This window comes from Hemicordylus capensis, chromosome 2 (genome assembly GCF_027244095.1).
Source record: "Hemicordylus capensis ecotype Gifberg chromosome 2, rHemCap1.1.pri, whole genome shotgun sequence".
Taxonomy (NCBI): Eukaryota; Metazoa; Chordata; class Lepidosauria; order Squamata; family Cordylidae; genus Hemicordylus; species Hemicordylus capensis.
Genome location: NC_069658.1, coordinates 90666919 through 90694167, shown reverse-complemented (window position 1 = coordinate 90694167; position 27249 = coordinate 90666919). Strand labels below are relative to the sequence as shown.

The 27249-nt window shown below is 45.0% G+C and overlaps 1 protein-coding gene and 1 pseudogene across 3 annotated transcripts in view; one reads left to right on the top strand and one right to left on the bottom strand.

Moving 5' to 3' along the window:
• The first annotated feature begins 3585 nt into the window (after window positions 1-3585).
• Window positions 3586-27249, top strand: part of SPIN1 (spindlin 1) — a 74426-nt gene continuing 50762 nt past the window's right edge. The window contains exon 1 of one of the 3 annotated variants that reach the window (XM_053289711.1): window positions 3586-3607. The gene's annotated coding sequence lies outside the window, so the exon portion shown is untranslated. The other 2 variants (XM_053289710.1, XM_053289714.1) reach the window with 2 other exon arrangements.
• Window positions 14457-15062, bottom strand: LOC128343642 (N-myc proto-oncogene protein-like; annotated as a pseudogene).

Genomic DNA, 27249 nt, shown 5'->3' with positions numbered 1-27249 from the left:
GCCTCTCAATACTGGTTGCAGGGTTGCAGCGTACCTCCTTGCTGCTCCGCCCCCATTTTTGGCTGGAAGTGGCTGGAAGTACCATGCATGTGTGCAAGCACAAGTGCAAGCACAAGGACGTGCAAGCACAAGTGCACAACATGCACACACCAACGTGCGCACGTGCGCAGGGTACTTCCGGCCACTTCTGGCAGAAAACAGGGGCAGGGGCAGCAGGGAGGTACACTGCCACCCCAAGAAGTTTTTTTTAAAGGAGCACTGGTGGGGGGGGAGTGGCAAGGCGGGGTGACAGGAGGGGTAAGTGCACCCTCCCCCGCCCTTAAAGAACCCCCCCCCAGCGCCGGACCACAGAAGCGCGGCTCCATGCACACCACTACCCCAGAGGCATCCGGTGGGCCACTGTGTGAAACAGGATGCTGGACTAGATGGGCCTTGTGCCTGATCCAGCAGGGCTGTTCTTATGTTCTTATGACTCCTGGCAACCACAGAGCCATGTGGTTTTCTCATTAGAATACAGGAGGGGTTTACAATTGCCATCTCCCGCGCAGTAGGAGATGAAATGATGCCTTTCAGCACCTTCCTATATTGCTGCTGTTCGATATAGGAGTTTTCTATATTCTGGGAAACACACCAGCAAGGATTCAAACCAACAGCCTCCTGCACTCTAGGCAGGTTGCTTCCCCGCTGTGCCATTAGGTAGCAGTCCATCTCATTACATGTTAGTTAATTTGCATAGCTAGGAAGACTGCTCTGTCTGCTATCATTGTTCTTGCAAATTGTCACTGGATGACAGCTAGGCTAAATTACTTAAAAGTAATCCTGTTGAAATCAATGGGACAAGTAACTTCTTCCATTCATTTCAATGGGACTACTCCTGAATAATTTTAGTCTGGATGCCAGTCTGAGTTTATCTCTGACTCTTAAACCAGGGGTAAGCAATCTTGGCTCTCCATTATTGAACTACAATTCCCATCATCTCTAATTATCTCTTCTCCAATATTGAACTACAATTCCCACCATCCCAAGCAACAATGTATTGTGGCTGGGGATTATGGGAGTTGCACTTGAACAACAGCTGGAGAGTCAAGGTTGCCTATCCCTGACTTAAGCTTCCTATAAAAATAATTAATTTACAGGTTTTTCTCTTTCTCTTTCTCTAGCTCCATGTACCTGCTAACTGAAGGCAATACTTTATGCCTCTTATGAAGCGGACTCTGGTGCCCAAAAGCAAAAAATAAATGTGTTCGTCTTCAAGGTGTCACACAAGTCTCTTGAAGTGTTTAAGCTTCAGATGCTTAAGTGTGCACTATTCATCCTGATTTAGCAATTCATCGAGAATGGAGTGTGTCACACAGTTGGAATTTCTACTCTTTTGACCAGATTTATGCTCTGCATAGTAATATCTTGACCTTTTGGTCTCACTTTGTTATAATTTTTCTTCTACTCTGCTCTTCTCTTCTCTAGTCATGCAAAGCCAGCGTGATGGTGTGATTAGAGTCTTAGACTAGGACCAGGGAGACTTGAGTTCAAATCCGCATTCAGCCACAAAACATTGGGTAACTCTGAGCCAGTCATTTATCTCTCAGCCTATCCTACCTCACACGATTGTTGTGAGGATAAACAAACCATGTTCACCACTCTGGGTTCCTCAGAGGAAGAAACCCTCATATAAATAAGTGTTAAAAATAGCTGCACCTATATCCACTGAGGTGACTATTTCATGCAGCTATCTCAGTGGGCTCTGGCCCATGAAAGCTTATGTCATATTTGTTAGTCCTTACAATGCCACAATACTATTTCTTGTTTTTGTGGCAACAAATTAACATAAATAATCATCTAGAATTATTCTATGCAAATGCTAAGGCAAGTTGACTAGAATAGATCACTGACGGAAACAACCCTGGGCCTGTAAAAAGCTGGAGGGTACCCCAGATTTCTAGAACTGTTGTGTCAATTGGCCTAATGAAACGTACACAAGGAAATAGTATAGATCAGTTGTTCTTGACACAATAAAGGTGTAAAAGGCTAACAAAAGGACAAACTATCACATTTCCCTCCAACAAGTTTTAAGGGATAACATTGTTATTTTAATTCACATTAGTGACTCTAAGAACACACGTTAATCAAAACTGACTTACATTTCATAGTTAATTCAAAGATATAGAAAACTGCACTAAAAGAATAAGAAGGAAAAATATTTCCTTTGCTCTTAACTACCTGATTCTGTCAACAAAAGAGGTGTATTGAGAATTAGGGGAGAGTTCATAGGTTAACTATTTATATGATAATTGATGTCAGTTACTCAGCAAAGAAAGCTAAACTTGTAGGAAAGCCCCTGTCATGAGTTGATGGTTGACTGCCAGGTTGTGATTTTATATTGAATATATGATTTTGCCCAAAAATTATGTGAAAAGAATGAAACTGAAATAGTTAGCTGCATCTGAAGAAATGAGCTCTAGTTCATGAAACCCTTTGCTAAATAAAATAAAATAAGCATTTAAGGACCACAAAAATATTTGTGGTTTTTGACATGTTATTATAAAGAGTATTAGGCTTCGTCTACTCTACACATTATCATGTTTTTGTGGCAAACTCTTTCTGCTTGGTGAATCTTCTCACCCCACATCTTGCCACATGGATCCTTCTGATTATATGGAAAGAATTCTTGCCCACACCAGATGTTTCTGAGAAGTCTGTCCCTTCATGGAAACTCCTTGTTATGTAGAGGAACTGCATGGCAAGTTTCAGCAATGTTACAGTGAGGCCAGAAAAGTAATCAAGCAAATTTTGTCTGCTTGGCTTATTGTAAACACATTGCATATAGGTTTTATAAAACAGAGTGTCAAGCATGACAGTCACACAAGCATTTATCACCCTGTGTATATGGTTTAAAGGCACGCATGATCAGCCATCACAAGACAGGTTACATGTATATTTCACGCTATTTCCTACACAGATTGCTTTCCATGTTGACGATGTGTCACACGTGAAGTGACACTTTAGATTACTTGCACAAGTAAGTTACACTTTAGTGATTGTGAGCCCTTTGGGGAGAGAAAGCCATCTTTATTTGTTTATCCTTATTTCTCTATGTAAACAGCTCTGGGAACTTTTGTTGAAAAGCGGTATATAAATATCCGTAGTGGTAGGGAGTCAACTTTATTAAAGGAAACAGATGGTGTGGGCAGAGTATGCAGAGGGAACAATCCTCAAGATAAAGAGACCTTCGCTCGGTTTTCTTCACTATAAAAAATGACTGTTCTAAAATTAGCGAGAATACAATGTGAAATTGATTGTTTTTATTCTGTGCTTCAGGAGTACAGTCTGCTGCAGTAACAGTACCGAAGCCGCAAAAGATGTTTTTCCTTCTACCCGCTCCACTGCGAAGGGATGGAGAGTGAAGTTATGTTTCCTACATCAACAGACAACCGGGCTGAGTCCGCGCAAGCGCAGGCGTGCTTACTCGCCGAGGGTGGGAGGGAGGTGAGTTAGAGAAATCGAGTCTCGGCTCTCCTGTCGCAGTTCAATAGGCGAAGTGCGCTTGCGCGCTGCAGAACAGCGGAAGGCGGGGCCGCATGTTTGGAGCGGCTCACTATTTGGCAGGAAGGTGAGGAGGCCTCTCTCCTGGCAACGGCACCAGCGCAGGCAGAGAGGAGGATCCCAATGTGGCAAGGGAGAGGAGGGCTAAGCAGCGGCGGCGGCGGCGAAGGAGGGGGCCAAGCGAGACAAGGGGAGCCGCAGCAACCGCCGCCGAGGAGCTGAGCGGCCTGTCTGGGCAAGCGGGGGTGGCGAAGCCTCTGCAGCACTGGCACCCCCGCCGACGCCGCACCCCCGCCGACGCCACCCCCCCGCCGGGCACCTCACGCCCGCCCGGGTGGAGGCGGAGGCGGCGGAGGCGAAAAAGGAGGAGGTTCGGGCAGCAGGTGAGAGGGCGCGAGCGGGGAGGAAGGGAAGCGGCGCGGAGCCGGCGGAGGGAGCGGGAGAAAGGGAGGGGGGAGCTGGAGCCGCCGCGCCGCCCTTGGCCCGGCCAGTCAGTACCGGCCACGACCGGAGGGAGTCGCTGTGAGGGAGTCGCCGCAGCCGCCGCTCCCCTCCCTTCGGGCTGGCGTTATTTATTATTCATTCGCGAAGGCCCCGCGCTGCTCCTCCCCCCACCTCTTTTTCTCCCCCCCCCCGGAAGCTGTTGCCAGAAAGAAAGAGGGAGCGAGGCCAGAGGGGAGCCCTCAGTAACCTGGTGGGGGAGCGGGAGTCGACTCGCTCCCCCACCCCCCCGGTTTCCCCACGATGTTCTAATTGCTCCTCCTCTGGGAGGAGGGGACGAGGGGGAGGTGCCGGGCGCTGCTCTCCTTCTCTCTCCTCCTCCCCCCCAGTTGTTGGCCTGAGTGTTCTGGTTCCTCTCTACTATTGTGTGTAGCTGGGGCCCCCGCAGGGGTGCCCAGATGCCCAGTCCTCCCCCCGCACCTTATCCCCGGGTACTCGGAATGGGCCTGGGGAGTCTCCCTCAGTGCCGCTTGGGAATGAAGGAAGGATGCGTTGTAGAGATGTGTGTATGTGCGAGGGAATCTCTTGTTGCTCAAGAGAAGTGCGTGAGAATTTGCCTCGCCCCCTTTACTGTGTGGCCGAATGGTGGAGCGAAGAAAAACGCCACACCACAGTGCCTCACAGCACAGCAGCTGTGTGTGTATGTAAGAAAGAGGGGCTTTGCTAGGTTCCTTTGTCTGCTGTTGCTGCCTGTCTCTCCTCCCTTCTTTTTCTGTGTCTCTGCTTTTCTCCCTTCCTTGTAGCTCCCCCTTCCCTCCCCTCTTTCTCCCCTCCCTTCCTTTCCTCCACAGACTCCAAGAGCTGCTGCAGCTGCAGGTTTGTAAATACTGGACCCACACAACACACACAAGCAAAACATGGCTGACGCTCTTCCTTTTTCTCCAGCAAGCTTATTTTGTCTGGTTTTTTTTAGTCTTTCCTCCTACTTGTGCCTTTCTACCTCTTACTTTCCCTTTACCCAACCCCAAAGGCAGAAAAGGCAATTCACTCTCCTTGGTGTGTATGTATGTGTGATAGAATACCATGGGTAAGGATCCTTGTTCTGAAGCTTTCTCCTTTTGATTTGTTGGATACATTATGAACTAAAAGTAAGGCCTTCTGGCGGGGAGGGGGTGGTGAGTGGGTGACCTCTGCTGAGAAGCTTGACTGGAATGTGTGTGTGTGTCTATCTTCCTAGATGTGGGGGAAGGGAGGTTGATGCACCAAAATGGTGATGATTAAATAGGTATTGCATGCATTAGCAGAATGCTCAGGGCCATTTCTTTTATTTTGGGATATGCCTCATTACCTGGTATCAGACAGTGTGTTTGCTTGGAACAGGGTGGCAGAACTATACATTTTTTCCTTGATAATCCACCCTTCCCAGTCTTGTGACATCATCTTAAAAGCTGTTTGCTATGAGAAACAACTGGAGTAAAGGTTTAGCTTTTGTATTGTGATGGTGTAAAATAACTTGTCCTCTTAGTGACACTATTATGGTTGAAATATGTGCATACAATTAAAAATTGTGCCTGGGTTTTTTGTATTTTAGAGAGTATACAGGTCTGATGCTCTACACTCCCGTGTTGGTTAGTGAGAATAGAGCTTGCAGTCCATATGGGGGCTTTCACCCCCACGTTCATGGTCAACCATTGGCACCACTTCAGTTTTCCACAAAAACTTGATGAAACATTTTTGAGTTGCATACTGTACATGCAGATCCTTAGCAGACAGGTTTTTCTGCAACTATGTTCAAGGTCACTTTACAGCAGAAGAATCTGCATGTTACCTTTTTAAAAGATAAGAGGTTTTGTTCTCTGTTTTTTGTGGATGGGTGTGATTGTTAAAAAGAGCTGTTTTGCTCTTGTACACTTTACCTAGCTCTTATCTGTTGTCTAATGTTATAATTCCAGACTATGCTAATCTCCATGCATCTTGATGTTTAAATACTGTCTTGTGGTTTTTTGTAAAATTCCATTATCAATGAAGTTAGTAATTTTCAAAAACACGGAGTATAATCTCTAGTGTAACTCTGAGTGGTTTGGTGGAATAAAGATATTTCAAGACGATTTTATCAATCTGCTGTGAATGATAGGATCTTTAGCCAAATCTTCTGGATTTGAATTCTGAAATTAGTTGTCAAACTGTGTAAATGCTTAGCCACAAGCCTTTGTTAGAAATTGTTGTTGCATAACTTGTATTAATATACAATAATGCTTTCAAGGTGCATTGGCTGAATAAATGAGGGCCACTGAAATGAAGAGTTGTGCCAGATGCCTGCTGAAATGAGGGATGGATTTCTTTCCCATTGCTGGTGAGGCCAATGTGAAATCCATTGTCTAAGGCTGCAACAGGGAGCACCTGGTTCTGCAGTGATTGGACTTACTTCAGCATTCTTGTTGTGGGGCCATTGTCCATTTGTTATGGTACTCTACTCTTCATTTTAGGGACATCAAAATTGTGATCTCAAGCAGAGCTTCCTCGGTCACGGCACCACAGTTGTAGCAGTTCTGAGAGAGAGAGACGCACCAATATTCTTAACTAGTTTTTAGAAAAGGTATATGAAACCTTTTCAATACTCTTGGAGTGCTGACTGAGTTTTCTTTCAATTATATTAGATTTTTGCTTGGCATCTCTTAGAAGCTTTGCTCTAGGAGAATAAAAAATGTTACCATGATGTGAAGTTGAAGAACTTTATCTCACTTAGAACAGCTTTATTTGGGGAAACTACTTGTAGACCTTAAAGGAACTTTTATTTTAAAAAATATATCCTACTTTCCCTTCAAGTTTCAAAGTGGCTCTCAACAGAAAAAGTTAAAAACCATACTACAGATCATACAATAAAAATGATTAAAAAAAACAAACCCGCCAGCACTGCCAATAAAAACATATCTGCAATACATTAGACCTCGGCAAGATGCAGGAAAGCTGACATAAAAGGCCAAGATTTTGTTAGCATCCAAAAGTAAGTGATAGATCTAATTTCAAGGGAGAGAATTCCAAAAGACTGGGGCTGCCACAGATTACTACCTCTTTTGTGTGGCCACCATTAAACATCACCTAAAAGTGGCACATAGCCACCTAATGGCACAGCGGGGAAGCAACCTGCCAATGGGAAACTCCTATATCAGGCAGCAGCGATATAGGAAGGTCCCGAAAGGCATAATCTCATACTGCGTGGAGGAAGGTAATGGTAAACCACTCCTGTATTGTGCCAAGAAAATCACTCCTGGTCACCACTGATTCGACAGCACAGTCTTTCCTTCCTTTCCAAAGGTGGCACATGCAGGAGAGCCTCCCTAAATCTTATAATGGCAGATCCATGTGTAGAAAGGCAGTCCTTCAGGTATCCTGGCACTAAACCATTTAGAGTTTTAAAGTTAATTGCCAGCACTTTGGAAGCAAACTGGCGAATGATGCAGTTGGAACAGAACAGCCTTGTATAGTGTACATTGTGGTGATGAGGTCTAGTGGTAATAAGGGCCTGGATAACCACAGCCAGGTATGACTGAAGGAGGACAAAAGCCCCCTGGGCCACCACTGACATTTGAGCATCCCGATGGAGTGCTAGATCTGAGAAATCTCCCAAGCTTTGAACTGATCCATCAAGGGCAGTGCAGACCCATCAAGAATGGGTTTATATAATAATAATAATAATAATAATTATTATTATTATTATTATTATTATTATTATTATTATTTGATTTCTATACCGCCCTTCCAAAAATTGCTCAGGGCGGTTTACAAAGAGAGATAAACAAATAAGATGGCTCCCTGTCCCCAAAGGGCTCACATTCTAAAAAGAAACATAAGACACACACCAGCAACAGTCACTGGAAGTACTGTGCTGGGGGTGGATAGGGCCAGTTACTCTCCCCCTGCTAAATAAAGAGAATCACCACGGTAAAAGGTGCCTCTTTGCCCAGTCCATCTATGAGTCTGCAGTTGTCACAGGAGAGTTTCTGTCTTGCCTAGATTTGATTTCAGCTTTTAACCTCTCATTCAACTCTTCACCTCCCTCCTCCAGGCACCAGTTCAGAGCATCCACTTCCTCTCCATATTATCAGGATGCTGATGTGAAAGCCCCAGAAAACTGCCTCCAGTGGTTTCATGTAGATGTTAAACATGGAAACAGAATAGATTCCTGTAAGATGCTACAAACCAATGGTCTGAGTGTTGAATATGGATCCCCCAGCACCACCTTCTGAAGCCTGCCCTGCAAGAATGAGTGGGGCCATTGTAGAACCCTTCCCCCATATTTATCACCACCAGGCCCAGGGAGCCAGCGTGGTGTAGTGGTTAGAGTGCTGGACTAGGACCGGGGAGACCCGAGTTCAAATCCCCATTCAGCCATGATACTAGCTGGGTGACTCTGGGCCAGTCACCTCTCTCAGCCTAACCTACTTCACAGGGTTGTTGTGAGGAGAAACTCAAGTATGTAGTACACTGCTCTGGGCTCCTTGGAGGAAGAGCGGGATATAAAATGTAAAAATAAAAAAAATGTTTTAAAAAAATGATACTATGGCCAATGGTACTGAAAGCTTCTGAGAGGTGTAGTAGAACTAACATAGATGCACTCCCCCATCTAATTCTCAACATAGGTCACCCTCTAGAGTTACCAAGTCTGTTTCAGTCCAAAAGCTGGACTGGAAACCAGATTGGAGAGGGTCTAGGGTTCATCTAGGAATCCCTGTAGTTGGATCACCACTACATGCTGGAACATCTTGCCCCCAAAATGGCAAGTTGGAGACTGGCTGATAGTTATCCAGATATTCTAGTGTTAGGCAAGGCTTCAGCATATGGGGACCACTGCCAATTTGAGGTTCAATGGAATACCTCTTACAAGTGAGGCATTAATTTTCATTCCTGCCCATTTGGCCAGTCCCTCCTAGCCGTCCTAATCAGCCACGATGGGCAAGGCTTGAGGGTGCAGGCAGATACTCTTTCACCCAAGGATTCTGTCCACATTCTGAGGTTGAACAAGCTGAAAAGAATCCCAAATTACTACTGAGCAAGCAGATGCTACCAGTATCTCATATGGATCTGCTAATATAGAGTCCATGTTGTAGTAGAAACCAACCAGTTTATCTGAAAAATGCCTAACAAAGTGGTCACAGAGGTGTCTTCCAAGTAACTAGCGGTGCCCAGATGCCATCTAGGTAGGCGGTATAAAATTTAGGTGCTATAAAAATTCCAATAAATATACATATAATCAAATAAATAATAAAGCTTGGAGGACTTTTAGGAAAAATTTAGCTCCACACTTAGAACATTAATTTTTGAGTAGACACTCTGATTTCAAAGTTTATAACATTGTGTCCAAAAAATACTGTTAAAATAAGAGGGGGGTGGACAAGCACCCCATAATATAAGAATGTGCTATACCCCTACAGTGTAGAGTTCTGGGCTGGGATCACAGGTTGAGAGTAATAAATCAACTTACCCCAGAAGGGAACCTATGTTAAGTAGGGAATTGCCTCTTTTTTGAGGCGCCGAAACGCTTTGAGCTGCCCCAGTTGAATCGTTTTGGCGGAGGCGAGCTGGCCACTTTAACTGGAGGAAGGCAGGTTTCACCTGCTCATCCACCACCCCAGCCCGGCACTGTTTGTATTAAGCACCTGAGCTGTCTATTTGAAAAAGGCATGCTGCTCCAGCTGCAACAGTTCTCTGTTCCCAGCAGCCTTTAGGAAGGAAATGGTATCTGGTCATGTGGGGATGCCATCTTGAGTGGTCTGCAACACCATGCAAACTCAAAATGGCATCCCCACAAACACAGACACCATTTCCTTCCAGAAGCTGCCCTAAGGCTGCTGGTAATACACACAACTCTTCTCCCACAGCCCTCCCTTGCTTGGCTGCTTAACCCTCCCTTTTATCCAGTTCCAAATGGATACCTCAACTAATCAGGGAGTTCCTTCCCTCATGCAGCCAGAACCTTCTGTCTCTTCCTGGAGACAACCAATCACATCATTTTGTAATTTTCCCTCCACTACTCTGCAGCACACGACTTTTTATGTCAGACTCTGGTGTTAGAGGTTGCTAACTCTTAATCCCAGCAGAGCCTGGAGGGGACACATAACAAAGTAAACAAACCACAAAACATAATGGGAAGGAGTGATTTCTTCACAAGAGGTTATTCCTATATTTACCTAAAAGAATGAGGACTCTGAATTTAAGATGACCCCCAAATATTTAACATCAAAGGATTTGGAAAAAACCTAGTTTTGGATTCAGGTAAATACAGTAAATTCAACAATTGATATACTATAACTCGTTTTTGGAGTGGATTAGAAATGTTAAAATAAACTGGCCAGAAAGGTTCTGGTTCTTTGTGCAGAGTTCACCAGTAGTATAAGGATACTCTAGGCCAGGGCTGCAGAACTCAAATGCCCTAGTGGGTCAGAACTAACCACAACTTGACATGCAAGGGCCGAAGTCGATTTTTAGCACATGACTACATTAAAATTAAAAATATGGTTAGTTAATTGTGGATCTATTCCCCTGTCAAGTGACCCATAGTTCTAACTAAAGATAGTGGCCAGAAAGTAGGTCCTGTTCTTGCTTAGTCAGTGGGGCCCCTGGAGTGCATGCCAGCCCCAAATGTTAAGCCCTCTCCTCTCCCTAAATTGTCGTTGCTTTCAGGCTGCAATCTTAGGCATGTTTACATTGGACTAATCCTCAGTGGGTACACCATGGGGCATATTTCTGAGTAAATATGCATAGGATGGCACTGTAAGGCAGTTTTCAGTTCCTGTGTTGCTGCAGGATATTTCTACCTTGGGGCCAGTAAAAGAATCCCTGCGGTACAGATCCGGCTCCCGGGCCTTATGTTGTGCAAGCTTGCTCTAGACCAGGGGTGGGGAATCTTGACCCTCCAGCTGTTTTTGAACTACAACTCTGCTGGGGATGATGGGAGTTGTAGTTCAAAAACAGCTGGAGGGTCAAGATTCCCCACCCCTGCTCTAGACTGAGAAGGTGAACCATCTGCTTAAGAGTGTGTGTTCTTTTGCTCTCTCATATGTCTCAATCATCTTTATTACAGTCATAGACCAGCATAAAATGTAGGGGGTGATTACACAGTACAAAGTATAATGCGTAACGAGATGTTAAAAGGCCTAAGGAAACATTAAAAAGCATTTAAATGCATAAAAGGACATAAGGTATACAAGACATAAAGGTATAAAAGGCATAAAAAGGGATACAAGGCACAAAAAGGCATAATTGCATAAAAGCCTAGGTGACAGATACAGTAAGACTATATAACTATCAAAAGTGCAAAGCTATAGCGCAAAAAGGTGGAGGAGCATAAGTCTTTCAGATGGTGTGCTGTGTTGGATGAACGCATTATAGCACTCGAACCATCAGGAGGTCAGACTAGGGCTACTTGGACTTACTGCTTACCAGTGTCTGACAGATTTTGGACACTGCCACACAGAACTAGTGATGTGCCCGGACTGGTTCGGAGGCCATTCTACAGGCCTCCGAACTGGTCCGGACAGGGGGCGGTCCGGTTTGAAACGATTGGGGTGGGGGTGGGTTCCATTAAGGGTGGGGGAGGGTTTACTTACCTCTCCCGCGCTTTCCCCACTCCGGCCCCGTATTTCCTTTACAAATCGGGCAACAGGATACCTCCCTGCCGCCCCTTTCCCCGCTGGCTCCTTCTTCCGTTCAAAATCAGGCGGCAGGATACCTTCTTACAGCCTTTTGCAGCCAAGCCTGGAAAGGGGTGGCAGGGAAGTATCCTGCTGCCCGATTTGTAAAGGAAATACGGGGCCGGAGTGGGGAAAGCGCGGGAGGGGTAAGTAAAACCTCCCCCGCCCTTAATGGAATCCCCCACCCCAGTGCCGGGCCGCAGCTCCGCGGTTCCGTGCATACCCCTACACAGAACCTGGCAATGCTGTAGGCAGTAGTGGGCTTAGAGTCAGAAAGCAGCTTAAAGACATAGATACGGCTCAACTGTCCTGGGTACTTGCATAGCAATGGGTGGATAAAGGAAGAGCGAATGACTCTGTAATACAAACAGTGAAGTAGGACATGCTCAGTTGTTTCAGTCTGCCCAGAGCCGCAGGGGCATTGTCGCTCTGCGAGTGGGATCTTTCTGAAATGGCCTTCAAGCACAGCTAAGAGAAGGGCCTCATATGTTTCTATTGAAATTTCTATTTACTTTGATAATACTTGGTATGGCTTACTTCTGAGTAGGTATGTATAGGATTAGGCCTTTTAAAAAAACTAAATGTTCTTTGCCAGTCCAAGTCATTCATAACATTGAGCAAGCCCTATAATTACCTGCTGCTGTTGCTTTGATCTGATAAGTCATCTGTGTCAGTAGTCTGGAATATTGTTGTTAACTTGCAGGATTTCCAAAGCTGTATGCAGCATCACAATTAGCCATAATATGGAGCCTTCACATGAACGTGTCCATGTGCCCTTGCGCTGATGTTTTCTTCCCTCATTCCTCTTACATGGGGCCTTAACAGATTTTCATTGGATCTAGGATCCAGCTCTACAATTTAGGATCCAGACATGGACACTTGACACAATTGCTGGACTCTTATGGACATTGTGAAGGATAAATGAGCTTCTCTATATCTCCTTTACAAAGTAATCTACTTAGAACAGAAACATGGCTGGATTTATCAAGTCCTGTCCTATGTTCTTTATTCAAGTTTTTTGTAAACCGCTTTGGGAGGTTTGCCTGAAAAACATTATAAATAAAATATGAATGTGGCATGTCAGAACCTAGTTGTGCACCTACTACGAATATTTATATACCTCTTCTCACCTCCCCAATATGGAGTATTCAAGCAAGCTTTGTACAGCTGTCATTCCTTGGTATGACTTGGGCAAGCTGTTTGCCATTTTAAGGGTTTGGAAATGTTGATGTCAACAATTAGGACTTTCAGTAGAAATAGGCCAAAAATATGGAAGATGGAGAGCAATATAGTGATGATGATAAAATAACTTGAAAATTTCCCAGTGGCCAGAAACTTAATTTGTGCACAATCTTCAGTAATACAGGTGACAAACCTGTATCTGATATGGTAACTATCAGAATCTATAGTTGACACATCAAGACTGGTTCCATATATGGTCTTAAATCAAACACAAGTTCAAGACAATGTTAAGAGGTCCTAATCCTCTATAATAAAACCCTTAAGTGTGATCCCGTGCCGCCCGTGTCTTTCTAGCAGTTCTGGGCATGCGCGGAGCACATGCCCAGAACCGCCGAGAAAGATACGGCCGCCCAGACACGGGCGGCCATGTTGGCCAAATTGGCCCAAACAATTGCCGCCGCCCACCTGCCTGCTCTCCCAGCTGGCCGAGTCCTCCTCACCCGCCCCCCCCACCCCACATGATTAAGGGCCAAATCGGCCCAAACAATTGCTGTCGCCGCCTCCCACCCTCCCAGCTGCCCGAGTCCTCCTCACCCCGTTAGGCCCACGTCAGTCGGGCGATCAAAGACCATATTCTGAGAAGGAGAGAGGAGCTTGCAAACAGAGCTCCTCTCTGTGCAAAGCCTCTGCCCGAACTGGCACTATGGATGCAAAGGACACAACAGGCGTCCTTTGCGCCCAAAGCGCCAGTTCGGCCAGAGGCTTTGCAGAGAGAGGAGCTCTGTTTGCGAGCTCCTCTCTCCTTCTCAGAATATGGTCTTTGATCACCCGACTGACGCGGGCCGGGGTTGAGGAGGACTCGGGCAGCTGGGTGGGCGGGCGGGTGGGCGGGCGGCGGCGGCGGGAACTCCCAGGCAGAACTCTGGTGCTGGCCAGAGACGGAGGGAACGGGAGGTAAGGGGGGGCGGGGAAACGCTAGCGCCCGTTATTGTAACGGGCTAAAAAACACTAGTAATAATAATAATTGTTTACATTTATATCCCGCTCTTCCTCCAAGGAGTCCAGAGCGGTTTCTGGACTCCTGGTACTTAGGTTTCTCCTCACAACAACCCTGTGAAGTAGGTTAGGCTGAGAGAGAAGTGACTAGCCCAGAGTCACCCAGCAAGTATCATGGCTGAATGGGAATTTGAACTCAGGTCTCCCTAGTCCTAGTCCAGCACTCTAACCACTACACCACACTGGCTCTCATAAGCACCATTAAAAAGGAATGAATGTTTCCAGACTCAACTGTATGTCATAAGCAGGTCCAACGCTCACAACATTGAAAAAACATATGCAGTTCTAAGAGGAAATACAAAGGCATTCCATCACGGTTTGGCAGTCTGATAAACTCTGTACAAGGACATCCATCTACTCTCCACCCAGATAAAAGAGTTCTGTCACGTACTTCACAGACTGGATTGAAAGGAAAACCAACGTTCTTAACGTCAAAAAACACAACTCTCTTTAAGAAATCAAAAACGTGCAAAGTGGCAGTGGCTGTCCAGATCAGACAATTAAAAAAATGAAAGCAAGAAAAAAAGTTTTAACAAATTAGCAAGTCTGTAGGTGTTCTAATTTTTTATCAACTGCTGTTGCCTGACTTGCAATTTTTCATTTTCTAGCAATAACTTCTGCTCCTCAGCCTGTAGGGAATGAACATATTCAGTGGCTTTTTTCAAGATGACAACTTTTGCTGTCTTTTCGTTTTTAACCAGTTCTGGCACATGGTCCCTTAATGTAAGGAAACGTGACCTCAGATCATTACGCTGCTGGCGCTCCAAAATGTTGTGGTTCCATCGACGCTCACTGTCTTCTGAGTCAGAGTTTCGAGGACTTGAGCTCTTGGGCCTTTGGCTGAGTCATGGGCTTCACTGGAAGGGGTGCTTCATTTTTTAGCTTTTTCTGGTGTGGTGCATCTTCACTTTCCATATAGGGAGAAGGCATGGCATAGTTATATTGCTGGTGGATAAGGGCGCAGCGCTTTAAGATGACTTCATTTGGCTGAGTTCTCACAGAGGCAGTGGCATTTTGGGGGCGCACCATAATAGTCAGAGTTGTAACAGCATTGTTGGATGAGGAGCACCTTATTTTCACCGTTACCACGTCTATTTCTTCTTCATCATGTCGGGTAGTATAGTCTGTGGGTATAGTACTTTTTTCAAAGTGGGTGTAATTTTTTAATTTTTACTTTTCAAATTTGTAGACTGCTTCAAGCTTCTGTCTCTGGGCAGTTTACAGCAACATGAAACAGATTAAAAATGAAGACTTAAAAACCACAGTCCAATTTAAAAGCTTGGGTGAAAGGTCTCTTTAGAGACTTTAAAAAAGGTGTCATCAAATGCGCATCAAATGGGTGCAGACCAATCAACAGCAAGAGAATACTCAAAAGTCCTGCAGGATTGTGGCTGCAGGATGGACGTATCAGAGAGGATAAAAAAGAATGAGGATGTGTTCTTGAAAGTAAAGAGTTCTATTGAGGGATAATAGGGGTACAGGAATTGAAGAAGAGGTGGGTTATTCTTGAAGCACATTTACCAAGTTGCAGTTCTGGAAAGGGGAAGATGCTTGAGGGTGAAAGAAAGAGGGAAAGCATTGGTCATAGCTACTTGAATCTAGCTGAGAGAATCCTTCTCCGGGGTGCTGAAGTGTGAAGCAAGCTCATGAGGTGCACTCAGGCAACATGGTACGTAGTGTCTTGTGAGTGTGGCAAAAGCGTTGGCACTCATTGAGGGCACGAGCAAGCCAGGTGCCATGTTTGAGGGGTTTTTTATAGGCACAAACATTCCCTCAGGTGTGACTGAGGGATTACAGGCCTTGCTTAAGGAATTCCTGATGTTGGGAGACTTGCTCCAAATAAGGTGTGAATATTGGTTACTGATCAGGTTATGTCTGAGTGGCTCCCCTGTATGCTCCTTTAGACATAGTTTCAGCAAAGAGAGATTACCTTGAGCAGTAACCTGAATAGATTTGGGATGGGACACATCATGCATTCTGGCATTTGCTCCCTCTTCTGATAAGGGCAAGGTAAGAAGATTGATTTAGCCTTGAAACTTCATGGGAGGAAGAGTTTGCATTTCCCTCTTTTGTCTCCTTTCAGCTTTAGTTAGGACCCGCCCTGAATCCCTCTGCCTATGTTCAGTGCTTTCTATCAGTGAGGGGCATTCCCTCTGGCCTGTTGCAGTGTTTTGCAAATGGACTTCAGAGTCTGGAATGCAGCCAGCGTTTTTCTTCCAAGCAGGCAAAGGGAAGAAAAATGGCTCAAAGGCTAGGTTTTAGAGGAACACTGAAGCATCCCAAAAAATGGCATTGCGAGTGTGACTAGTAACAACAATTAAGTGATACCTTTCAATATTGTAAGCCGGCTGATCTCTCATACCTTAGGAGATTTCCAGGAATATTTGTGGCGTTACCAGTAAAGTGGGGTTTGTCATGGTTAGGGAGCCACTCTGAAGTGTGATTCCCCTGGTTATCTACTCAATCTTGCCTGTCCCCTCCCCCCCTGCCCCAAAGACATACCTGTCTCAGTCTGGCTAAGTAAAATAATGTCTGGTTTTATCTTTGAAATTCTAAAATGGCACTCTCTTACTTGATCATGAAGTTCAACTCCTGTATTATTAAGCATAGTGGTTTGATACCCTAGATCTTTTCTTTGGATTAAGTTTCTAATTTTTGTAACTTGTAAAAGAACTTTCATATTAATTCATAACCCCATTAATAATCATTGGTTTATCATTGTAATTTAATATATCAGTAAGCTTCCTCAAACTCTAACCTGGTTCTCATGGTCTGTTTTTTAAAAAAAAAATCAGTTGTGTGCTGGGAAATTGGGCTTAATTGGTTTTTTAGACTTGCATTTGATTGATCCTAGAAAGATGGGAGCGTATTGGAGACCAAAGCCCCTTAACTTGGGTCTTTGCTTAACTGCAGAGGTGAACAAAAGTCTTATGGATAATGAAAATACAGGAATGGATTCATATAATTTTGGTGTCTCAGAATAGAATATACCCGCATTGAGAAAGTGAATACTCTTTTCATTATTCAGGATTGTATGTGCACTTTGGGAATTGTATGGAGAAAGTACATCAACTTCTGTCTTTCCTCTGAGCTCACAACAATGCATAACTTTGGGTGGCATTCCTGGTCCTTTATATGAGCAGAGCTAAATGTGTAAAATTGACAGGTGTGAGAGAGTGGGGGAAATCTCTTATGCCAATTCTCCATGTGTGACTTGTAAAAATTTGTGTCTGTTTACACCAAATTAAGATAGAATCTAAAATGGAGGTTGCAGCACTGTTCATCATAGACTACATGTTTGCATGCTTCAGTAAATATTCTTATACACTGTTCTATCAAAATAAGCAGCACGTTTATTATCTTCCATTTGGGGAAAAAAGTTTATCCACCTAATCAGCGATTAGAGGAGGAGAAACATTATCTTGACCAAAAATGGGAATCCCTGTTCCCAAGGTTCTGAGAGTACAGAATACCTTTTCCTTTGGACTCTGAATACATGTGAGGATGTTCAGCAAGATGTGAACTAATATTATACTGGCACAGTTGTGTCAGCATATTAAGATGCAGAGTAGTTTCAATAGTCCACCATTATAAGTCCTGAACATTCAATTGCTTATAAAATCAAAACCATTTGTCCAATATGCCTGTCACTTTTCTGGCTGTGTATGCATGTGTGGGGTGGCGGGTGTGTGGCTGTGGCTGCAGTATGTGTATATGTATGGGCTAGTTAACCAAGCCAGACCTTACTTTTCAAATCTTTGCAAATTCAGTAATAAAAAAATATCCGGTTTAAGATGAGATGGGCTTACATTTTCCCGAGTAGGAGATCCTCATGATGGGTAGTGAACTGAGCATGCTCGAGACAGAACTGGACCATGTGACTTGTTTGTGGGCGTAGCCTCCAGTTCTGTCTTGCTCGGGATAGGACGTTTTAGGAGAGAGCTCATGCAGTTAAGCCTTTTCTTCAGTTTGTTTTATTTATTCTCCTTAATGACCAGCCTCTGGCTACTGAGGGAAACAGGAGTCATAACTCTTCGGTCTGTGCCTGCCTGGTGGTTTCCCTCCCCCCCCCTTCCTCTCCGCTTTGCTCTGCAAGGGTGGGGAAGGGAGCTGCCTCTATTTGGAGCCAACAAACAAACAAACAATCAGATAAGATTTCCTACTCAAGTTAATCCTTTTAGCTTGCATTCGGCTTGATTGGCTACTTACTAAAGTATTTGCATTTGTTTGGCGGGGTCCTGGTCAGAGGAACTCTTTCAGGCTCAGCGTTGGAGGCTCAGGCTTCTCAGCACGTGTTCTCTCAGCTATTGTTGTTGCCGTGCCTTAGTCCAGTATGACTGCTTCAGCTTCCCCCTTGACTGCAGCCATGGCTCAGACAGTGGGGACAGGGACCTTGGGGGGGCACTTAGCTAAAACCCCCAAGAGGTCCAGGTGCAGTGGACACCAAGAAATAGAGGCGCCAGCCTGAGTGAGTCCTTCCAACGTACTTTTAAGGGAGCGCCTGTTGATTCAGGTGGCCAGCTGGAAATCAAAAGCGAAAGCAACCAAATGGCGCCAAGTGGAAGGCTGAATCAAACAAGCGCCTTTGCTTTGAGGGAGATGACCAGAGCCCGGTGGGCACTATCCTGGTGTCTCATCCTCCGGCCATTGGGGCCTCAGCGTTTGAGGGGGAACCGGTTGGTCCGCGCATTCCCTCCACGCTGCATGATGGATTGCTCACACGCTCCCTGCACAGCCTCAGCAGTCACCGCTGTAAGTATAGACCTTTTCTCACCCAGGATTCTCAATGGCTGCGTGAGTTTTTTCGGAGCAGTGGGAGGAAAGTGGTCTTGTGGCAGCAGGCATGAATTTTTCCCCTTTGCTAAGCAGGGTCCACCATGGTTTTCATTTGACTGGGAGACTGAGCGCTGTAAGATATAAAAGTTTTCCATTGAGCCACCTACAGCCTTGCTTGCTTCTCCCCTGGCATGGCCCTTACCAGTTCTGCAGGGGCCTCACCCCTTACACACAGGGACACACGTGACTCCCAAGTTGTTTCCACCCTCGTCTGAACCCAGCAGCCCATGGCTCAGAGGTTTTTTCCTCTGTATGAGCGTGGTTGGTGTATGCCCAGATTTTTTGCCATGCAAAACCAAGAGAAGGCGCAGGGATTCTTTCCCCTCTTCCTCCCACCCTCGCTGGTGGAACAGGAGTTGTTAAAGCCCCATGCTTCCTAGTGGAGCCAGTGTGGTGTAGTGGTTAGAGTGCTGGACTAGGACCGGGGAGACCCGAGTCCAAATCCCCATTCAGCCATGATTCTAGCTGGGTGACTCTGGGCCAGTCACTTCTCTCTCAGCCTGGCCTACCTCACAGGGTTGTTGTGTGAGAGAAATTTAAGTATGTAGTACACCGCTCTGGGCTCCTTGGAGGAAGAGCAAGATATAAATGTAAGAATAAGAATAAGAATAAGAAGAAGGCGGCCTTCCGGTCTCACACCAGGTCAACTTGCACCATTCCCCTTTTCCCTTCCCCCCAGTCACCTCAAGTGGTGCAGCAGGGAAATGCTTGATTAACAAGCAGAAGGGTGCCTGCTCAAATCCCCGCGGGTAGCTATACAGTTACCAGTGATTTACGAAGAGCCTGAAAGGCATCACCTCGTACCCTCCCCTTCCCCAAAGACCAGGGAGGCCTACAGCCCAGTTACCACCTGACCATCAGTCAGAAAAAGGGGCTCCTTGCAATCTCTGCCTCTGGACCCTACTGGGCCATTGGAGCCAGACAAGGAGGAAGGGGAATTATCAGGGGGGGATGTGATGCCGCCCATTTCTAACTCTGCCAGACCTTTTTCCTTAGCAGAACTCGAAAGGTTTTACTGTCTAAGGCGCAGCGCACAATCAGTACTGTCTCCCCGTCGGAAACTGCAGAGCCGTCTTCGCCCATTGACTAACAAGTTTTCCCTACAGAACTCGGAAGGTTTTACTGTCTAAGGCGCAGCGCACAATCAGTGCAGTCTCCCTGTCGGAAACTGCAGAGCCGTCTTCACCCCTGGACTAACAAGTTTTCACTGCAGCTGATCCGGTAACATCCACAGTTACGTTCCCCCCTCTATTTCGCAGGGTGATGTGCGCGGAGTGGCAGTGCCCTGCCTCAGCCAAACCAATGGTTGACCTCCCCAAGCAACATTTCCAGTCCTAGGGGACCCTTCAAAACCTTTGGCCATGCCTAAGGTTGTCCCTTCCGGGGGCTCAATTGGTCTCCTACACCCATAGGACAGGGACCTCTCTAGCCCCAGGACGACAGGCGCTGACACTTCCTTCTCTTGAAGGTCCGAGACGCCTTCAGCCACGTCCCTCAAGTTATGCACCACCAACCCTATCTTGCTCAAGCGTTCGACTCTGGACCAAGGCACTGTTCAAGATGGTCCCTCCCGACCGGCCTAAGGTTTCACCAGGGCATTAACTAAATGAACAAGACTGCTGCTCTTAGAGCTAAGTCTAGCTTAGATTGTACACAGTCGAGCCATAGCAGTGAGCGTGGCTGTATACAGGTCATCTTGGCTTAAGACCTGAAATGCTGACGATTATTCTAAGGTTCCTTTGATTACTACTCCATTTGTGGGAGCTACCCCTTTTGGTCCCACTTAGACCCAGTTTTTGGTCAAAACATGGGATAAGAGTAGGCTATGTCTTCTCCACACAGAGAGCCCAATGGGTCCCCCGTTGTTGGTCCGGTTCCCTTTCACCCTTACAGGCAACACTACTTCACACCGATTCCAGTGGTACAGCTCTCTGCCGGGAGGCTGAGTGCGCGGACTTCGTGGCCAAGGGCCACAAAGATGCTTTTCTGTCAGAAGGTTCAGATTTTGTAATAGTGTATTATATAGGAAAGTATAACAGGATGGTATCGGAGTTCTAAACTTAATGGCCTACTATGAAGCCTCGTATCTTAGGGATATTTTGTGGTTAATAGTAGACCTGGAAAAGTTCTGGGTGAAGATGAAGGTTCCCGAGGAACATCTTGGTAATTTCATCAACCAGTTATTGATATTTGAATTTATTAAGAGTTCTAAATCTGTTACAGATCCACCTTAAGTACCACCTTTAAGATCTGGGGGATTTGGCATAAAATTTTTGCCCTCCCATATTTCCCCTTGTTAACCATTTGTAGTCATCCCAAATTTCCAACTTTTGTCTCTCCCTCCCGATTACTTGATGTCTGGGAGGTGTCACACAATAAATTAAAGGATTTTTATTATTTCGATACGCCAATTGATTAGAACCATTTTGGGAGAAGTTTATGAATAAGCATTGCTCTTGGTTAAATTTTCTTCAGTTTCACTCCTCTATTTTACATCCTGATATAGTTAAGCAAGCTAATATGAGTTTGACTATGTTTGTGGAATTAATGTTAAAGGCTTCAGAAGACTCTAAGGGCCTGATTTCTAGATTATAGGAGATTTTAATAAGCCAGTCATCTGATCCATTAACTGGCCTTAAGTTGGCTTGGGAAAATGACCTACAGCAAACTATTAGCAACTTACTGTGGAAAGGAATACCAAAATGGAAGCTGGTGTTTTCTACCTCTTCCTGAATTAGAGAGTATTTTGTTAAGCTCTCTCTCAGGTGGTATTTGATCCCTTCTAGAGCAGCCCACGTCAATCAGTCGGTCCCCATTATGTTGGAATGGCTGTTGTGATAGGGGTACATACTTCTGTTTATGCTGGTCTTGTTCTGCTTTTGGGCAGAGTTGCCTCTATTACATATATTTTCGGAAGTTAGTTTGACATTATCACCTAAGGATCTTATATTTTTTATGTTAACTGAGGCTGGATTTTTCATTTTCTACGTTGGAAGCATAAAACTATGTTGTTGACTTCTTGGCACCAGTCTTTGTGGCACATTACCATATCTGGGAAAGATTGACTCATATTATTCATCTTCGAACAGATCAAGCTAATTCTCCTGATTTTTCTTTAGGATCTGGTCAGTTTTATTCTGTTCACAAATCAAGATAATTGTAATTATTCTCCTCCATCTAATTATTTACATATCTGGAAGGACGGTTAATAGATGTTTTTATGTATCGGTCTTACTATTATGTGTATGTATTGAAAGATAGAGATAGATAGATAGATAGATACTTCAGGTCTAAGACACCATTCTGGCTTCAGACACCAATCAACCAATTGAATATATCAAACCTCTTGGCTCGCCTTCCGCAGAGGGTTGATCTCACAAAGAGAGATCCACTCCCCACAGGGTTGCCTAAGGTCCTCATCTTTATCCAGGCCGGCCTAGACCTTCCTCTGCAACCAAGCACCCTGAGTCACCAAGCCTCCTCATTAGCCTTGGTTTTGCCATTTTTTCTTCCACTGACTTGGGCCAACCGAACCTGCGCCCACTCTCATACAAATTCCTGGGGGAGTGACACACCTATCTCCTCTCTAGTCAGGCGTTCTTTGCCTGGAACTTCAACTGAGTTCCTAAATGCTCTCACGAAGGACTCCTTCGAGCCCATTGCTACCAGTCCACTGAAGCTCTTGTCTTATAAGGCCCTCTTCCTGGTAACTATTACCTTGACTCAAGGGTTTCTGAGCTAGGTACCCTCTTGGCACAGAAGGTATATTGCACCTTCCAGCTAGATGCAGTGCATCATGGCCTGAACACCACCTCCCTCCCAAAATGTCAATTCTCACTTTCATAGATCCAGAGTTGACATTCTTCCTTCATTCTGCCTTTCCCCTGTCCAGCCAGGGGAATGATTGTAGCACAAGCCTGATGGGCCCAGGGCTTGGCGTTCATCGCACCAGACACATTCAGAAGTCCAACACCCTCCTTGTCTTTTTCCATCTCTCCTCTTTGGGGAACAGAGTTTCTAAAGGCACCTCGACTGGCAGGATCGGATCATGCATTCACCTGGCCTACTCAGATCTCAACACTCGGTTCATGGCGTGATCGACCAGAAGCACAGCTACCTTTGCAGCCTTTTTTCAGCCCATCCCACTATTGGGGATCTGCAGAGCAGCAGCCACCTGGCCTTCCGATGATCCATTCCCCTAGGCACTATAAGGTTCTGACCACTCAGCGGCACAGGCAGCCTTGGAGCGCACGGTGCTTTGACAAGGGGTTCGAATACATTCTTCCCATCCCAGGGATTAGTGTTTTCAGCTTGGGCACGTCCCATCATGAGGATCTCCTACTCAGGGGAAAAAGGAACATTGGTCTTACCGTGAAGGGTTCTTTTTCCCCGTAGTAGGAGATCCTCAGCCCCACCCGGATGTATTTTCGGGAGGTAGATAACACAGATGGTTAACGGGGCCAACTGGAGGATGGCCCTGATCGGGGACGGAGGCAGCCCCTCAGGAGTAGACTCCTAGGCTGTTTTTTGCACTTGTCTATCTTATTCTCTAACCTCTCGTCCGAGTTCTTCCCACTTTCTTCTTTACCTACAGCTTACAGAGTACTTACACAGAGCTCGCTCCACTCGACATACCACCTCGCTCAACAGCCCTGGAACTGGGGTTAGGACGGAGGAGGCTACACCCACAAACAAGTCACATGGTCCAGTTCTGTCTCGAGCATGCTTAGTTCACTACCCATCATGAGGATCTCCTACTACAGGGAAAAAGAACCCTTCACGGTAAGACCAACGTTCCTTTTTCACTCGTGCTCTAAAAAACATGGAAATCTCAAGTTAAGGTTCACATCTTAGTTTCCATGCCATAGAAGCTGTAAAGACTTTGTACAGTCTCGTATATCATGCTGGCTTTAGAAATGAGGCTCCATGCATCCACACATTTCCTTGATTCTTCAGCTGCACATTGGGCTATGGAGGGATGTATCCGGGCAGACATTCAACAGCTGCAGCTTCCCCAATCACTTTCTAGATGATGAGTGAATGATGAATTTCTGCCTGATGCATCTCTACAAAGCACAGTGCTACCCCAAAAGTAGCGGAAGTTAAGATGGGAACCTTATCGTTCAGTTGCTATGTTTTTTTTAGGTCATGAGTGAAAATGTAGGCCCATCTTAACTTTAATCTTAAATGGGAGGTTTTTTACTACTGAACTTATATTGTCACTTAGTCTGTATACCATCCATGATAGATCAGATATTGATACCAATAGTGTGATCAAATGCTTGAACTGCAATACCCTGATGATAAGCATTCTTTCTTAGTACCAAGTTCCATTGGTCTTGGTGGAAGTTACTTGCAAATTAGAGCAGTTTCATTCACTCGGAACAACAGGGGGGAAACCATGCAGTAGCGTCCACTGATAAAATTCATACTCTCCGCCATAGTATGGGATTGCACTGCAGGGAAACAACTCCTTTGCTACTGGCTGTAAATATGAATCAGTTCTTGATATGTTTAGAATGGGGCTGTAAGCACACCACATGGATTTGAATACTTGGTGCAGGAACAACTCTTGAATGAGGTGATGGCCTCAGATGGACACTTGACCCTGCCCCTCACCATGGGCATCACCCCACTGCCACTCCATCACTTTCCCCCCTCACTGTTGGTGTCTGTTGCCGCAGTTCTTGGGTTGGATAGGAACAGTTGCTCCCCACTTCCTAAATATAAGCGAATCACCAGCTGCCTCTCTGCTGTATTTTATAGGCATGCATAACTCTAATGTTGGCCTTAAACTATAAAGCCCTGTGTGGCCTGAGACCAAGGTACCTGAAGGGCCATCTGCACCCATATGAGCCTATGTGGACCTTGCTCTCTGTCCTGCCAATATGTGGCATCTGCCTAACAAGGGCGTTTTCTTTAGTTGCACCATGGCTCTGGAACTCTCCTGAGGATATTTGCTTAGCCATTCTTCGGCTTTATTATGAAGGTTGTAAAGACACTCCTCTTCTGTAAAACTTTAAGCTTTTAATTGACTTTATGACTGTACCTGCTTTTAGCCCATTGGTCTCTATTCTATTGCTGGCTTAAAGAAAATTGGTCTATCTTTCTGATTAGGTATTTTAATATTCCTTTTAGATTATACTTGTAAGCCGCTTTGTAAGGCCTGTGGCCTGAAAAGAAGAACATACATTTAAAGAAGGCGGTGGGGGGGAGTCTCTCAAATCCTCTTGGCTGCTTCCTATCTTCCATCTTGGGAACATAGGAATCTGCCTTCTACCAAGTCAGACCATAGGTGCATCTGGCTCAGTATTGTTCCCGCAGACTGGCAGTGGCTTCTCCAAAGTTACAGGGAGGATTCTCTCCCAGCCCTATCTTGGAGATGCCAGGGAGGGAACTTAGAACCTTCTGCATGGAAGCATGCAAATATCTTCCCAGAGCAGCCCCATCACCTGAGCGTAATATCTCAGTCTCCCATTCAAATGCAAACCAGGGTAGATCCTGTTTAGCAAAGGGGAGCAATTCATGTTTGCTAGCACAAGACCATGTTTTGAAATCAAGAAAAAGTTAAGAAATAGCAGAGATCACTCAAACCTTCAGTTTTATGAAGTCCATATAGATAAATATTAAAATTCATAATAGGAAGCTATTGATCTTCCAGAAGTTGATTCAGATTCAAAAAAGAAACTTGAGATGGTAGTATTCAATGCTATATTAATTATTCAAATAACATGATATACTTTGCATCTTGCTAACCTTATTAAGTTACAATAATACTCACTGTATGTGGTGATGGTGAAGAGCTCAATATTTCAAACTTTAACTCTGTCTTGATTTACTGATATTCTTTAACACTGTGATGTGTTAGACTGGAATCGGACACCAGGTTCTCCACTCCACCGAGGGTGGAAGCAGTCTGAGGAATCCTTGCATGTGAGGTGTGCATTTCTTTTGACTCTGGTAAAAGTTTTCTTGATAATGCTGACATGTTCCTTCTGTTTGCTAAATATAGATAATAGAAGCTTATTTTGTCTGCTACAGTGTTGATGGTTTCTAATTTCAACTTTCTTCCCTTAATTTTTTAAATAGGCAAATGCAGTTTAGTTTGCAGCAGCTTGTTGCTAACAATGGTGGGGCAGAGGGAGAGCTGGTCTTGTGGTAGCAAGTATGACTTGTCCCCTTTGCTAAACAATATCTGTCCTGGTTGCATTTGAATGGGAGACTACATGTGAGCACTGTAAGATATTCCCCTTAGGGGATGGGGACACTCCGGGAAGAGCACCTGTATGCTTGCACGCAGAAGATTCCAAGTTCCCTTCCTCATCTCCAAGACAGGGTGAGAGAGATTCCTGCCTACAACCATGGACAAGCTGCTGCCAGTCTGTGTAGAAAGTACTGAGCTAGATGGACCAGTGGTCTAATTCATTATGGCAGCTTCCTATGTTCCTGTGTTCTAATACTGGGTATATTGTTTGTAATTTTTTGAATAAATCTAAAGCATTTAAATACTTAAATTTCATGAATATACAAGGTTACAACTTTATGCCCAAAGCTATGCATTGTGTATATCATGTTCTTAAGCTTCAAAGGCAGGATGCCTCTGAGTACCAGTTGCAGGGGAGTAACAGCAGGAGAGAGAGCATGCTCTCAACTCCTGCCTGTGGCTTCTAGGAGCATCTGGTGGGCCACTGTGTGAAACAGGATGCTGGACTAGATGCGCCTTGGGCCTGATCCAGCAGGGCTGTTCTTATGTTTTTAAGGTAGGTTTAGCTCATAATAATATATTACACATTTTAACTTTTTCCAAAATTTGATTGTTAATGGCTTCAAAATTCATGGAAATTTTTTATCTAAGTCTGAGGAAATGGATTTGCATACTTCATCTCTACTTGTCTTTGGACTCATTCATGCTTCATTTCTTTCTCTATATGCATACAGTCTGGAGCTACCCTCCAGCATTTGGAAAAAGTCACTGTACTGGGCAATGCACCAATAGAGCCAAGCACTCTATTGTTTAGTGCAATAGATTGCAGTAGCTGGCTGTGTTAGCAAGAATTGCTGCTAGCTATATTAGTATAATTGAGACAGGTTGTGTCATGTAACTTGGTATGTTTATGGTTGAGGCTTTTCACATGTCAGGGAGTGCTATGCGGATGAAACCTGTTACACTTCTTTGGTGCTCTTGGATCACAAAAGGACATGGGAGAAAACTATCCTAGATCTGAAGGTCCTGGGTGTCTCATTTTACTTTAATAGGTGATTTTCATCACAAGACGTCAGGGTGGTTAACAGTATAATGAAATGGGATACAATTTGTATAAAAATAAAGACAAAGAATAAAAACTGTATAAAACTTGATCCATTGAGAGAGTACCCTGTTCAGCTAGGCCCATGGGAGAATGGCCAGAAAGACTAAGAGAATAGGGCAGCACAGATCTCCTGCTGTGGGGTTGAACTTTTGAAGTTTGTAGGCTGCTAAAGAGAAGTTTCAGTCACCCGCTTG